This window comes from Fukomys damarensis, unplaced genomic scaffold, assembly GCF_012274545.1.
Source record: "Fukomys damarensis isolate Sample0158 unplaced genomic scaffold, DMR_v1.0_HiC HiC_scaffold_38, whole genome shotgun sequence".
Classification (NCBI taxonomy): Eukaryota; Metazoa; Chordata; class Mammalia; order Rodentia; family Bathyergidae; genus Fukomys; species Fukomys damarensis.
In genome coordinates, this window is record NW_022900950.1 from 80622542 (window position 1) to 80639642 (window position 17101).

The following is a 17101-nucleotide window of genomic DNA, read 5'->3' on the forward strand; positions in this document are numbered from 1 at the left end:
TGAATACCATCCTCAGAAGTGACAATAATTATAAAATTTTTGAAAAAGGAGACATTTGCAAATACCTACCAGTGATCATTTATTTTCATTTGCTATATTTGTGGTAATAAAACAATTTGAATAGTTATCCTTTAAAAAATGTTTAGCATACTGGGATTGAATTTAAGCTATTTAAACTGAGCTAATTTCTAAACAACCTCCTCACCCCATTTTTATACAGGTGTCTCTAAGTTGTCCAGGCAGGATTGGAGCTTGAACTTTCAGAGAGCTGTAATTACAGGCATGCTCCAACACACAAGGTTTTTCTTATCTATTATTAGGATTTTCCATACTATCTCATCTTTCCAAAGTTAAAGCCAGAAAACTGTTTTATCTTGATTCTTTTACAAGTAAGATAGATTTTGCCAAATAGGAATTTCTGTCAGCATTAGAAATTATTGATCACCAGGAATAATTCTGTCTGGGGAATTCTTTCTTTCTTTTTTAAATTGAGTTTATTGGTACATTTTAGGGATACAGTACAGTTACATTCATTATTGGGATCTTATACCTTTACATGACAGGTCTTGGTTCTCATTTTTCTCCTTGTCCCTGCCCTCCCTTCACCCACTCCTCCCCTCCCCATTTACAAACACTTTATTTCCATTTTTTCATTTTCTCATATATTTTCCCTTATTACTTTTCCCCTACACTCCCCACTTTCCCTACACCTGTAGCCCTTTTCTTCCTATTTCACATTGTTAATTATCTCATTAGGATCTTATGTACTGTTATAGATTTTCATACCAGAGAAACTTTGGTATTTACACATGTGTGACTTATTTATTTCACTTAGGAGTATATCCTCCATATGTATCCATTTTCCTGTGAATGAGTCTGATTTCTCATTCTTTATGGCTGAGTAGTATTCCATTTTATAGAAAAACCACATCTTCTTTATCCAGTTTCCAACTGATGGGCAAATGGGCTGTTTCCAAGTTTTAGCTATTACAAACTGTGCTGCTATAAACATAGGTGCACATATATCACTATGGCATGATTCTTTCAATTCTTTATTTTTTGTTTGTTTTTTGAGACAGGGTCTCACTATGTAGTTGAGACTGACCTGGAACTCACTATGTAGCCCAGGTGGGTCTCAAACTCACAGTGATCCTCCTGCCTCAGCCTCCTGAGTGCTGGGATTACAGGCGTGCACCACCACGCCCTGCTTGTCTGAGGAATTCTTATACTATTTTGCCTATTTAATTTAAAATAAAATGATCTTGGTGCAAAATATATTTAATTTTGGATCTTAAACAAGTATAATATTTTGTGACTAGACTTCTATTACCAATAGATTGTTATTTAGGATTCATCAACTTATTTGAATAACAAATTTGATATTTGACTATAGAATATAAGCAAAATTATTTTTGAGAATAATTTTGATATAAAATTATGGAATAATTGAACTATGTTGTCCTTGTTTATAACAAACTATAAATGAATAACATGTGGGAATTAAGAAGGAAGTGCAGGCCTTACCCCCCAAATATAATGTGAGTCTTACACGTTAGGCACATTTGTGATTTTAAACTTTCTAGGAACTGCATCTTAAAAAGGTAAAATGAGCTATTGTTAATATTGATAATTATATTTTATTTAAGCATATCAAAACATTCCTTTCAAAGCACGGTAAATATAAAACATTAGAAATCTCGTGCTGTTTTGGTCCTGGAACTTCCAGATCGAGGGCGACTCCGGGCAGCTGCCTTGGTCCGAACCAGGTGTGTAAAAGCTGGCAGAGCCTCGGACGGGACCCTTCTTGGCTAAGGCAGACTAATCTGCCCAAGGACGGACACACCTGTCCGTGCGGAGGAATGGCTGATTTATTTATGAAATCCCAAGAGCAAAGAGGGACATTCTGGGGTCAGATAGAGTAAAGCAAACAAATCAGCAATGAAACAAAACCATGGCGGGGGTTTACAGTGTAAAGAGGAACCACTGTTGGCTCGGAATCGCTTACTGGGATGGTAAGGGTGAGCTGCACAAGCTCATGGAAGATCCTGATGGGAGTCTGGGCTTGGTAACAAGGCCGAGCGTCGTCATTGGATAACCCGGCCTTCTCCACGTGTTCAGAGCTCATGGTCCCCAGACCGAGAACGGCAGCTGGGAGGGAGCCAAGGACCTGCATCACCTCCACAGGCGGAGCTGCCGATCAGCACTGCAGGATGTAGTCAAGAACGTCTACAAAAATTATTCAAAGTTGGGGGCTGGACAGAAAAGAAGCAGCAGACACACTCCAGACTAACTGGAGAGATGGTGCAGCAAATTCTCTGTGATGTCCAAGGGGGAGACGACTTTCTGATGCGGGAGTGTGAAAAGCAGGGAAGATTTCAGGTACATATGTATTTCCGTTATCAATTTAAACGAAGCAGTGGCTTTTTATATTACTTGTGTAGAAACAATGGAGTAGGTGCTATGATTCCATTTCAAATGACTGAATTGATAAGAGACCCACATCTCCACATTTCACAGATATCTTTTAAAATGTGGTAAGTCTATGTCCTGGGGGGCAGTTTGCACACGCTGAAGCAGTGCTCGTTTTAAAATACTAAAAACATATTTGGAGGTAGGCATACGAATTCTGTTCAACATCACTGTCATCAGGGAAACACAAATCAAAGCCACAATCAGTTATGACTTTATCCGGCAAGACCGGTTATCATCAAAGCTCTAAAGATAACAAGGATTGGAAAGAAAGCTGGGAAAAGGGACCCTCGGGATCGTGTAATTGAGACTGCAAAATTGTGCAGCCAGTGAGAAATTAAACGTGCGACAACCGCAGGACCGAGCAGTTCTATCAGTGGGAAGATGCGCAAAGGAAGTGAAATGCCTATGTCAAAGAGGCGTCGAAGCGTTATTTACGACAGCCAAGAAAGGTAAACAAAAATGAGCTGAAATCTGGATAATGAAAATGTGCAACATGCACACCCTACTACAACATTCAGCCATAGAAAATGATGAAAGCTGGGATTTCCACAGTGTGGATGGGATTAGAAACCATTGTCGGTGAAGCAACCCCCGCATAGAGTGACAAGGGCAGAGTGGGCTCCCTCACATGCAGACTCTGAAAACACTGGTCACAGAAGCTGACCGCTGGCCCCAGAGCCGAGGAAAAGGAGGGGTGCAGAGAGTTTGATCAACGGCCACTAAGTTGCAGTTGGACAGGAGCAAGGAGCCTGGTGTGCTGTTCCACGGGAAAGCGATGACAAGTCACGATGATGATGTACTCTCTGCTTCAGAAAGACAGAAGAGAGGAGTCTGAATATATTCGCATAAATAAATGTTAAAAGTTGGAAGTGACAGATATGCTTACCTTGTGTGCCTCCTTGAGCTGCAAGGGAAGGGAAAGAGACAAAATTAGAATGAAAAATGCTTTTTCTTTCTGCTAGCAACTGATGCCAGTCCATTAGTCCTCACTTTCTGCACCAGCATCGCTGAGATAAAAATACATATAGTCAGTATTAAGTATCGGTTGGCCTTGACTCCAGCGTTGGGCTCTGAAATAATGTGTTATCCTGCCTGTGACGTAGTCTAATGTTACAAATGCTTTCATCACACAGAACGAGGGAAAGGAGAGTAGAACCTGGACAAAGAAACAGGACATCTAGTTAATAAGGGAGCCCAAGAAATTTTGGTTATGTAATGCTATTATGCACTAAAAATTTTAAGTCAATGTGCGATATTTATTCTTGTTTCTAAATATTAGAAATGAAAGGCTGCTTTCAACAAATTTATGGAATCTAGACTAGATTCCTCGGGGATATTTTGTCAAGCATTTGGGGGATACTCCACAGCTATATTCAGAAAGTGAAATGGACAATTTTGTTCTGCTTCTGAACACCCTGTAAGTAACCTCCAGGATCTGAAGGTATTGGTGATTGAATAGCTGGCCTTTCTTTACGTTGGAGGTACTAACACGGCTTTCTCTGTACTTTGGGAACCCGTCGTGATTCATATTCCTGCTTACATAAGTGGTCTCTGGAAGTCCTTGGGTATATTTGGATGAGCACCGTGTGGATCTTTCTAATTAGAATTCTCACTGTGTTGCGCAGAGCTGTGTCTGCTCAGATGTGCTTGTGTCATTTGCACTGAAGTGAAAACTACAGGCGGTGGCTTCCCCCGTGAGCACTGAGTTCCATGAGCTCCAGATGCCATAGCAGCTCCTGTCACTGCGCTCGTATTGAGACTGCTGACTTGTCATGGCAATATAATGTTTATGAAATCACTTTTGTTAGTTTAAATGAAGTTTCAGACCCCTCCAAAGTCATATAAGTCCTGGTAATGGGGGTGTTAATTTTTCAGTGATGGAAGAAGTATTTGCTAAGCGAAACAAAAATATTTGTTCAGGCTGCCATGCTGCGGTTTGATGACTTGGACAGGATGCTCACTCTTGCATCCCCGAAGATTAAAATGCAAATTTTATTGCTGGAAACCAACAGCACTCGTACACAGTTGCAGCCCCAGCACACTGAGTCGATGAGTCTCTGTGTCTGTCCTGTTCTGGACGCCCCTGAGCATCTGCTCGGCCTGACCACATCAGATCTGATGGTTCGGACCCACAGGTGTCAGCATCGAGTGACTGTTGGCAAGGCACCTACTCTAGATCGGACTGTGATCCAATTGCATCTCATTAGGAATAAAAAGAATGTAGGACAGAGTCGGAGGTGAGTACAGCAAAATGCAGGGATCTCAGGTCTCAGATATGTAATTTGGACCCCATAAGAAGTAAGTCTCACTTCTATTAAGTGAAAATATGGTAGCACAAGCAAAATTTGAATATTTCCATTTTTTTAATGGGAAAATAAATTAAGGAGTTTAATTACCAAACGCCTAGACATCTACTTGGTTGCAAGGATGAAATAGTATGATTTAAAAAAGGTCTGTCCTTCATGTAGCCAGACGGCGGCTGCAGAAAACATGGCAGTCCTTGTTCCAACACCTCACTGTGTGCCAGTGACTGAGGTCTTTCAGTCTCTTAACAAAGAGAATCCACTTTTCCCTGAAGAGGAATGAGCTTCATTTTCAGTTTGTCCTCAATGATATGTACTCACAGGAAGGGGTGGGTCGTGGGCACTCACAACCCCAGAGCCATGCCCGCCTGCAGCAGCTTTAGAAAATGATTGTCAAGGAGACCAGATTTGGGCTTGGCCCCCACTGAAAACATCATTCTGAATTTAGGTCCCTTTTCTTTTTCTTTTCTTTTCTTTTATTTTTTAATTGAGTTTATTGGTACAATCGAGGTATACAATACAGTTACATTCATCATTGGGATTCTGTGCCTTTACATAATAGGTATTGATTCTCATTTTTCTAATGTCCCCTGCATCACACTTGGCAAACACAGGCTGCGGCCTCGGGGTGGATGGAGCTCAAAGCCCCAGGGAGGTGACCCACCCTTCAGGGGAAAATTAGGCAAAGTATTACTACAGGCCCATCTATTTCACTCTTTTCATTTTCTCGGACTAAACGCTTAGAAGAAGACTTTAATTTCAAATATGGGAAATAACATTTTTGCTCCCACATACTTACTGCTCCCCTGTGCACTTTAAAACTTTCGCTTTTTCCTAATATTTACTCAGTATTGAAGACCGAGTCATCCACAGGCCGTTTAATGTGTAGGTTATTTTACATTCCATTTTCTTCTATTAACCAAAATAGGTCATTTTCTATAAAATCTACACATCAATTTCACATGGCTGGGAAAGCTATAATTATGAAGCTACTTGGGTAAAAATTCATTATGTATATCTCAAACTCAAATGAACTGATCAGGGGGATATATTTTGTTACTATCTACTTTTAAATTTTATTCATGCTTCTGTTTTTCTTCATCACTTTGAATCACTGACACTTATATTTGTCTTCTCTTTAATTTTGTCTGTGTTATTGCTTCCTATTCTTTTTTCTATTATCTCTAACTTTGATGCCAGATTTTCACAAAAATTTTACACAGTGTGAATAAATCTTTTATTGCACGCCTGACATTTCTTTAGAGGGTCCTTGTTGCTTGCTTTTTTCCATGGTATCTGTACTGATTCTAAAGATATACATCTGATTTTGTGAGCCCTTTTCTAGGCTGCATACAACACTGATTACCCTCTGCAGTGAATTACACTGAGGGAATCTGGGAAACACACACATTCCTGCCATAAGCCGTCATAAACACTGCGCCTGGCTGTGTCTGCTGGTGTCGGAGCCACCCTGCGCTCTTCACGGCGTTTATAATTAAAGCCGAGGATGGGCTGCGCCTGGCAGGAGAGCCCAGCAGCTGCTCTGGGCCAGAACAACTGGGGGTGGGGGCTGAAACACAGCCCTCTGCAGCACAGCCTCTGGGAAGGGACCCTGGCTGAGCACCCACAATTTTTAAAGTTAGGGAAATTTCTAACCACCTGAGAATTCTTGTGTTCCATATTTTAAAATGCTTCTGTGAGGACAGCGCCCTCCTCTCCCAGCCACCGAGGGGCCCTGGACACGTTCTTCACCAGGCCCGAGCTGGGGAGGAGGCCCACGCGTGGTTCACCTCGACGGCACACGCGCGTGATGCCAGCCTGCGAACTTTCCCTGCTGATTTGTAACTCAGCTTTGACGTTCTCCCACCCACTGGATAGGACTGAAAAGAGAACTAAGGCCAAATGTATCATTAGTCAGGAACTCGCGGCCGCGGCCGCGGCTGTACCCGCAATCGCAGGCTGGAATAATGAGCAGCACAGCCGCGCACTCAGGCACAGGCTGCTGGAAGTGATGATGCTTCCATCGTGGGCTCTGAGAGCCAGCGGCCTTTCATTTCCTCTGGCGGGGCTTCCTGGACCAATTCTGAGGTTTTAATATCCTGCTTGATAGTCTGGTGCTATACTCAGGGCATGAAATGCATCCTGCATGTTAAAGGATGAGTCTGAGGAGAAAGAAGCCCTCACCGAAAGCTTTTACTGCATTAAGAACCCATGAAACTACTTCCCCTAGCAGAATAATCCATGGTTGACTTAGATATGCATAGGAAAGGTTATTTACGCTTTTTAGAAATCAATACAAACAATTTGTTCAAAAAGTGCAAGGTGGTGGTACATTTAACACATAGATATAATGACACTGACACGATAAATCATGTACATATTCATATATGGTGTCTGATATCTATGGAACGCTTACTATTTACCAGGCACTGAACTAATTTATTCTTACAAAATATCTAAAGTTATGAAATAAGTCTTGTAAGTTCAGAGTTCAGAAACATTTATTTATAATAAGAAGGCCTAAAAATACATTTTATAAAGTGAAAAAATTGTACTCTCTTGTTGAGTGTGGTGGTACTGGTTTTTGAAGTCTTGATCATTGTAAAGAGGTTGTTGTAAGTGAAGAACACAGACTTAGGAAAAGATTCACCAAAAGATTTGTGAAGATGTCATTTAGAAAACACTAATGGGATGAGTTTAGCAGTTGAGGAAGGTGAGTAGTAGTACATCTAGAAATGGTACAATAGAAGAAGCGAAGTTTTCAGAGGATTTTATGCACTTAGTGAAATTGTCAGGGCTTTTACTGCTTCCTATAAGTCATATAATGTTTGAAAAAGATGTTCAGGTTCGAAAAAGCATAGTTTATGGTCACAATAGCCACATGAGATGCATACTTTTATTTCCCTGTGCTGTGAGTACTGAAGCCAAAGGTCAGATTTTGCCTTGTGTGTGATCACACAGAGAGTAAGCAAAAAAGCAAATTTTGTCAGGTAGATTATTGAGACTCGTGACATGTTATTAATTTGTGTAGGGGAAGGAGACATTAAAGATTAAATTTTCAGACTAGTAAGATGAGAATAATATTGCCACTGATAAAAAGGAGAAAATCAATACTGTACTATATTCTTAAAAAGTACCAATAAACTCAATGATTAAAAAAGGTAATCTAATAGTCACTTGAAAAAATGTGATTTCTTCTTGTTTCAAGGCTTAAAGCAGCTAATATAAATTTCTCAAGAGTGCTATTATGAAAACTCAGTCAAGACCTGCTCTTTTTAAAATTTTTAATTGCCCTTGACTCTTTACAAGGACACAGTCAGCATAAGAATTAAGAAGTCCTGAGGAGGATGGTTCTGGATGGTACATGATTAGCAAACTGCCTCTGGTCAGCAGCCTCTTCACCGATGGACAGCAGGCAGTGCCAACCGCAAGTAGTTCCCACGTTCTGTGCTGACTGTTACAGGGTTGTTTGCTACAGTGTTAGCAGGGAATCTGTGCCATCCTGTGGAGCAGGGCCTGAACTCACCCGCAGACCAAGAAACCCTAACTCTGCTCCTCTCTGGCTCTAACCTGTACTGACATGACTGAGACACACCTGCTGTGTAATCTCACTACCTTCATTAAGCACATGTGAGTGATTTGACTTATCTATAATGAACATATGAATTCTTAGTTGAATGAGACACTACGTGTAGATTCACTCCATACATAACTGTATAAGCATAGAGACTTTATTAGAAGACTAGTTTGTCGCACGACCAGGCAAGTGGCAGACAGATACCAGGACAACACGGTACCTGAGCCTTTTCTGCACATGGAGAAACCAATCTCCTGGAACAGGACCGACACATTTCCTGTGCTTTCCATTTGCATGGAGTGGAGGCAGCGTACATTGCATCACCAGGCAGACTTGCCCATCATTTTGAGAAAGTTGTCTGGCTCGTGTCCAAATCTTATTTTACAGGAAAGTATTTGGAAAGAATTTATTGTCTATTTTGACCTATTTAGCAGGGAGGAGAAAATAAAAGAAAAATGTTTGTGCCTAATGAGTTTGTAGGTAAACTGTGATAAATAATTCTTTCTGTAATCTAATTCTTTTAGTCTTGCCATACATTTAGTTAATATTTAATTTCTGTTACTTTTAATTATTCTCTTGCAGTGCACTTACACTGAATTTGTTGTTGAACCACTATAATTTCAGTGATTTCTACTTGATCCAAAATGCTTTATTATATATCCAATCTTATTTGATTTTTTGAACTCTCCCATTGAAAAAAATATATAATGTAAAATTAATTACAAAATGCATATTATAATATCATAATTTGCATCCTTAAAACAGAATGCCTACTCAGGCAAGAATGCCATTAGAGAAATGTCCTGGACAACTGAAATATCAAACCTAATCACTCGGGCTGGCAAAGGTTAAGACCGACAGTTATCTCTGGTTGCTGCCAAAATGGCCAACATGCACTCAGAATTTTATTTATCTTATTTCAGTAGAATGGGAGATTAAGCCTGCAAAGGAATTACCTGAAAGTTAAACAGATTGCACTGGACAGTGCATCCTCACCAGAATTCAGCAGCAGTGTAAAAGAATGAAAATAAGCATAAAACAAAGAGGAATAAAAGCCCAGCACAGAAAATAAAGCCATGTTGTTCCTTAATTGATGTGAGGAAGAAAGGTGGTTAGCAGGAGGTTGAACACTTCTTTCCCATCACATTTCAGATTTGCATATGATTGCAATTTAATTGCTTTAAAGCTTTCTAGCTATCATTCATGGAGTCTTAAAGAACCATTTCTGGCCAGAAAGGAAGCAGATGGAGAGGGAATTGCCATATCCCCTTTTATGGACTTTGGCACAGTGCAGTCTCGTGTTAAAATGCCATCATAGAAAGGATGCATTGCCCTTCATAACAGAACTGTGTACAATCACGCCATGAAACAGGGCTCTATTTTAGATAAATATCCTTAACCATCCTCTGGCAGGTGATTTCTATTAAATGAGAATTATTTCTGGAAAAAAATCCAGCTTACATGAAAAGAAAACAGATGTTTTATGTTTTATTTACTAAAACATGGCTTGATAATTATTTCACATGTGAGTTTGTGAACAGATACATCCTGCAGTTTATTTCCCAGAAAACAAGAAAAAAAGCTGACACAACAGTAATACAAACAGTAGTGTTCAACAACTACTATTCCTCACAGGAACTTCCTTGTAGCTGTGTCTCAGTTCTGAGGTCCTAGCCCTAATCCAGAAACCTACTGATAGTCTTCGTGGAGAACATTGAGTATATCAAGTTAAGGAGGGACTTCTTGACAAAGTTAAACTGAAAACAGTTCTAGCGTTTGAAAATTTTCTTTGAATATATAGCAAGGAGAGGGAAAGTTCAATCTGAGACGTGAAGTAGGATATTAAAATGTCAGAGAGATGGATATGTAGTCTTTGTAGCATTCTCAGCAATTATGAGTCAAACTTTGCAACACTGTAACAAATACCTTGGCAGTCAGCCTAATAGGAGAAAAACTTTACTGGGGCTCAGCCGGGAGGGTTCAGTCAGTGAATTGTTGGCTCTCTTGTTTCTGGGCCTGTGATAAATTAGCATATGGTGGGAGGAGGACAGCGATAGAGGAAGTTACTCACCACATGAGAGCCAGGAATCAGAGAGAGAAAAGGTTTAAGGTCCCACAGTCCCCTTCAAGGCTATGCCTCTAATAATCTCACTTCCTCCCTCTAGGCCGCAGCTCCAGTGACCTCACTTCCTTCTTATAGGCCCTGCCTCCAATGACCTCACTTCCTCCCATTAGGCCTCACCTCCTGAAGGTCCTACCATCTCCCAGTGGAGGCACAAACTGGGAGACAGCACTTGCAACACATAGGCCTTTGCAAGACACTTAAGCAAACCATAGAGATAATAGAACAATAATCCAACTGGAATGAAATAAATTGCCTGTGATACAAGATTGTTAAGTAAATTACACCACACTTCGAAGATGAAGTAATATACAGCCCCCCAAATAGCGAAGGCAATTCATAGGTATTTAACGTAAGAAGCTCTTTATAACACATGCATATGCATAGAATAGCATGACCCAAAATGTACACAGATAGCAACATAACTTACCAAATTTAATAACTGCAGCAGCAAATGAAAGTTTTAGATCCAGAAACTGATTATCTCTAGAAACTCATAAATAAGGGTAAATGGAGGGAAGGGAATTCTAATATTTTCATTGTGTTCCTGAATAAAATGTGAAATTTTCAGTGTGCTAAAACCTTGTGTTTTAAATAATAATATGTGTTTTCAAAGTGGATCTGTCTTTCATAGAATATTGTTTCATCTGTTTTTGATCATTCAAAGAAGCCAAAATATTTTTTGAGGAGATATCCTAAGGACTTGCTAACTGGTGCTTTACATTATTTTGACAATGAATACATTATTTTTAAAGAAAAATTCTATGTATAACTCATCTGTTTGGCAAACTGATTTCCAGAGAAAGTAGTTAGTGTTTCTGTTTTAAATCAATCAATGATAATGATGTGCACTCAATTTTCAGCTCTCTCTGAAACATGTATAATGATTTTTAATGACAACCATAAAAGCATTTTCCATGTTCTAAATTATATATCTTAGTATTATTTTGAATTTAATAGCCTTTATATGATCCATATCTTACAATGCTGCAGATATAATGGTATACATGAAATCAATTATATTTTAGATTAAATATTTAACCAAATGGAGATTTAATTAAAATAACCATTGTATGGCATGAATAGGTTTTAAACTGTAGATTGAGCTTTAGTTTTGGTTGTTTTTACATGACTATGGAGTCTCAAGTATTAAATGATGAAAGAAAAAATGATGAAAGAAATTATTTATTAAATAGATTCTAAATTTATGTTGAATAGAAAAAATATTTAGTTTTAAAACATAAAAAATAGATTTTGAAATACATTCAAATTTGGGAAAAAAACTTAATGTCTGTTTTTCACTTATTTATTTTTCTTATCATGAGTGGGATAAATCAGCACGTAGTCACACGGTACACACTTTCCCAAATTTTAGCTCAAGCTTTGGAGAGCTCAATCCCCGCTGTTCCAGGGCTGATGTGGTAGAATCACTTGAGACAAAAGTTTGAAGGTGGGCTGGGGAAAACCTGTACAGTTGACATACTTGTGAACTGAATTGTGCAAAGAATTTGGAGGTGACACATTTACTATAAAGGGGAAATTTGGGGACTATGAGATTGAAGGAAACGATGTTCCATTTTATAAGCTTTAGCTTTCGAAGACCGCGGATGAATGAACAAAGAAAACCGTGAAGCTGAAGCCAAGAAAAGAAAGTTAGGCTTGAGATGCGGTTGCAGGACCCCTTCACGCATGTGAAAGGAGAGCAGCCTTTGAAAGACTGAAAGGAAGGGAGAAGAGCTGCTGAGTCAGGAGAGTCTCCGAGATGTTTCACCATGCTCACCGGGACAGGACATTTTGTTTGCTTTCTTGCTTGTTTTTCACGGCTGAGGATGGAAAAGAGGCTTCCTGTGTGCCAGTGTTCTCCCACTGAGCTACAGTAATCCCGTCTTTAACTTTCATGTAGGTTCTCACTAAGTTTCCCAGGCTGGCCTTGAACTTACGATTCTCCTGACTCAGCCTCCTGAGCAGCTGGGATCACATAGGTTGTTTGCAACAATGTCAAATATAACAGTGAATAATGAAAACATGATGAAATGTTTCGGAATGGCACTCTTCCCCCACGCATAATTTTCTATCTATATTACTTTACTAAGTAATATTTTGTGAAGGTCTTGGAAAAGTAACTTGCACACAGTAAACACATGAAAGTGTTTGAATGTGGAGAGGTCACAGAAATGGAGGACGTTCTAAGCAGACTGAGTGGAAGGCAGATTTCAGCGGGTTGAGGACTAAAGCAGAGATAGCCGGTGTGTGTCTCACTTCTGAAAAGATTCGCAAAACAGAAATGGAGCTTGTCTGGTGAGCGAAGGCTTTCAGATTTGTGCAGCGGGGCTGGTGGTGGCTGAAGCCTGGGTGGGATAAAAGGGGCAGAAAGGCCCTCTTAAGGTCCCTTGTTGCTTTGCCACCTTTGTTCCACCATGAACTGTTGCCCCTCTGCCGCCCTGCCTTTAATTTTGGGTGTTGGGTATTTTGTTTCAGCAACAAGCAAAGTAACTGAGACAGCTTCCCAGACTCCTGCCCTGGGACCACGCTGTAAGCTACCGGCACATGAACCTCTTGGGGTGTAAATAAATCATTTCCAAACCATGTCTGAACCACAGCAAGAGGGGAGAGAGACCTCATGTCTAACCTGAGTCCTAAGTTACTGCGAGTGAATCAGACAGGCCTCCAGGCCAGCTGGTGCTGCACGTCACCAGGCGTTTCTCGTATAAGTAAGCTAATTGGTATGGAGATGAGTCACCTATGCTTTTCTAAGTTTTGTTTTATTTTAGTTTTGTTATTAAACTGGTATATTGATAAATGATTATTTATTTTCAGTACCTACAGAGTGATTCTTAAGAAGATTTTGGTGGCAATGAATCTCGGAAAGCCTGTTGATGTTTTCATGGGGTCAGCATTCCTCATCTTCTAGTCATGAATACCAAAGAGGAAGTATAATACTGCAGGTAAAAGGAAAATCCAGTCATCCAAACATTTTCGGACATCTGAGCTAGAAGTGACGCACTGTAACATAACCGAGATCCAGCAATTAATTGGGAAATATTCGGCAACGTCTACCAATCATTTTGTGGAAGTATAGAAGGGAAATCTCTGGGCGATTCCATGACAGGAGCACAGCATGAAGAAACACAGTCTGAGCATGAACAGAAAATCTTTCCAAATCTCCACCTTCCTTTAGAAGATTACTTCTGAGATGAAGCGACATCAAGCCTTCATATCCCTGAATGTGAAATGAGAAATCTTCCCGCTGTCACTGCTTCTGCAGGAGAAGAGGTGGTGCAAGGTGCTCACAGATGCCCTGTATCCCACTCAGTGATTTCAAGTGGGGCGGGCATCACAAAGAAGCGATGAGGCCGTACCTGGGCCTTAGCAGCAAAGAAACCAAAGTAATTAGGTCAGATTAAAGCAAAGAAAGATCAATGACTTTTCCAAACAGAGGTCTAAGTGACGTGACCACAATCGCTTTGGCAAGAAAAAAATTGTGGTGCATATGGTCACGGGCAGCAATGCTTTAATTTCCCAATGTTTAGCTCACATGACATTGCTATTAAACGTGTTTAACTTAGGATGGCATATGCAGTCACTTCAGGAAAGTATTTTTTGTCAAAATATTTGCTCATGATCTTTAAAAATACATAAACAGTTTTTCCAACACCATTTCTTAAAGAGGCTATCTTTCCTCCAGTAAGGGTGGGAAGGTTGGAGGTGCTGAAGGGAGGGAAGGATCAAGGGGAAAAAACAAGAACCAAGGTACTTCATGTAAAGGTACAGGATCCCAGTGATGAATGTAACTGTATTGTTTGCTTTAAATGTGCCAATAAACTTAATGGGGAAAATACATAAACAGTATAGTGGTTTGTGTTTAAAGCTACTGGGTTTGAGAGGAATTTTAAAAACTTATTCAGTGAACATGCTTACAACATACTTTGGGAGATAATTTTAGAGTTTGAAATCCATTCTGTGGTTTCGCAGGTAAATTATTGAGTTGGAAATTTCTTTTTTTAGATATACTCACCTATTTCTGTACTCCTGGTAGCTTGGGCTCTTTACACTGTGAATGAGCATCCTGAATATTGTTTGCTGGTGACATAGGCACAAGTAGGTGATAATGCGTAAAGTTACCTAGTTTAGAAAATGTCACCAAAAATACACCCACACGAGTAACTTAACTGTAGATTTCTCTCAGCTTTTTCAAAAGCAAAAACTAGAAGTTGGAATTATTTTTTAGACTTTACACTAGAAAGTCAAGTCTTTAATAAGAAATACAAGAGCTATGTGTGTAGATCAAGAAGCTGACTTCCCTCCTCCAACAGACATCAGATGGTCACTGTCTGGGACAGCTTCTGACCGAGATCAGTGGTTTGCAGCTGTCACACCTGACCATGACCCTCACCCCTGCCAATGGCATGCACGTCTACTTTAGAAAGATCTGAAAATGCCAGAAGATGTGCATGCAATCCCAAGATCCAGGAGTTAACACTGAAACAACTTATATCACATTATAATGGAGTGTTGTAAATAGTAATCATTGCCACCGACTCCTCCCACTTCCATCCACCACACACAGAGTTTTGGTGTCTGTGCCTTCGTATTGTACAGAAACAAAGCAAAGCTGAGAGACAGATCTGCTTCACTGTTGAATTCAGATAACGCCAGTGTCCCAAGTTGATTCTAGGAAACGGCACTGGATTTATACAGACTATAACAGTTCACTAGGTCCTCCAGGCTCTTTCTGCTTCCATGTGTTGCCAACACCGAGGTAACCCCACAGGGGAGACTTAAGTCAACACCTGTGGTCAGATCTTTTGCAGCCTCATTTAATCTTTCCTGGGATGATTCACTGTTCACTGATTTAATAATAGTATGTCCATCTGTGACCAAACATTTCACACGCTCCATTTTTCTTTTATCAGAGGGTTGAGCTGAAGGTGAGGAAGTGAAATAAGATGCAAAGGGAACTGAAGTCACATGGCTGTTAGAAGCCGTTCGGGGAGTGATGGTAACAGAGGGGAAGGTGCATGTAGAAATTCTCTCCCCTAACTATTATAGTCTATTTAATTTTAAAAAATATTCCTCACACATATAATCTGGCACACAGTAATCTTTATACAGATACTTTCATTATTGCTAGGCTGTGTCTACATGTCCTCCCAGAGCCTCATGTGCTCATAGACGGGGCTTTTGGAGGTGGCTGGATATAGGGTGTGTGATACTGGGATTAAGATTGTATAACTAATGAGTTTAGCATAGTTCTGAGCTCCAACCTGGGTGTGGGTGGTACCAACCAATAGGCTTGCAGCCTGGAAGGGATGTAAAGGAAGAGAGGGAAGGAAGCAGGTTCACTGCTGCTGCCTGCTGCTCGCTGCCTCCTGCCTGCCCTGCCATGGACTGTTTCTCCTCCGTCTTGCCATTCTGCCTTGCAGACAACTGACTGTGGACTGAAACCTCTACAAATTGTGAGCCAAAATAAATCTTTCCTCCTTTAACTCTGTGTATTGTGTGTTATGTATCAGCAACTAGAACAGTAGCTAAGACAATTATCAACTGAAAGATGAAAAAACTGTATAAATAATGTAACAATTTTAAAAACCTCTAGTACATAGGTTTGAAGATGCGACATGAAGATGTGGCAAGATTTGCACAAGCTTCACTAAAAGATTTTTTAAATGAATGAAGCAAATCTGCAATCTACAGAATTCAGAAAAAAATGTCATTTTGGTCTCCTTACTAACAGAAATGACTCCCAAACGCTGACCGGCCAGATCCAGGGTACTGTCCTGGATGAAATTACTTTTTTGGATAAATGCAGATGCCTCTGGTGCTCAGATATTCACCAGAATTATCTCGGCGTCTTTGGAATCTGCCTTGTATGAATGGCTAATTACAGCCCTTATCATGTGCTGTGGTTGTTGTCTCAATTCTGCCCAGGGTGAAATATTCTCCTCCCTGAGACCAAGTCTCCTGGGAGGCTGTTCAACTTCCCCTTGCTCCTCAGCCTCCTCCTGGGCTCCACATTATTTGCCGTGCTCTCCTGATGGGTGGATGGACAGACAGGAACACTGGATGATGAAGGTAGAATGAGGAGTGGGGTGCACTTGGGCCAGGCCAGCTCAGCAATTAGATCTCTGGCCTCTGCTCTGATATTCTGCTCATTGCACTTTCTGAATCCTTGTGTGGAAAGAAAACATAATAAATATAATGAAGTCATTCTGAAAAAGTTCTTGCTTTTGTGGGGTTATTGATCCATATTGAGTGCAGACAGACTATGTTTCATCCAATATCATGTATTTAATACATTTACATGGTTCTAAAACTAATGGAAATCCTTCTAGAATTTGCTCCCTGGTGTTCTATTAATGAGGGGTAGAAGATTGATGTAACTTTTTCTGTATCTTCATGGGGTCAGCTGAGGAGTGTGTGCACTGCTAATCATTACAAGTTAAGCCACTGTTATACATCAAACAAATCTAGTTCTTTCAACATTACCAGACATAAATCACATAGCTTATTATCTCAGTGATATCCACAGAGAATATATAAAGAACGTGCACAGGTTTTAAAAAAATGTTATACCCCAACTAAATATAGATCAATACAATATATTTAATATTATATAATTTAATAGCC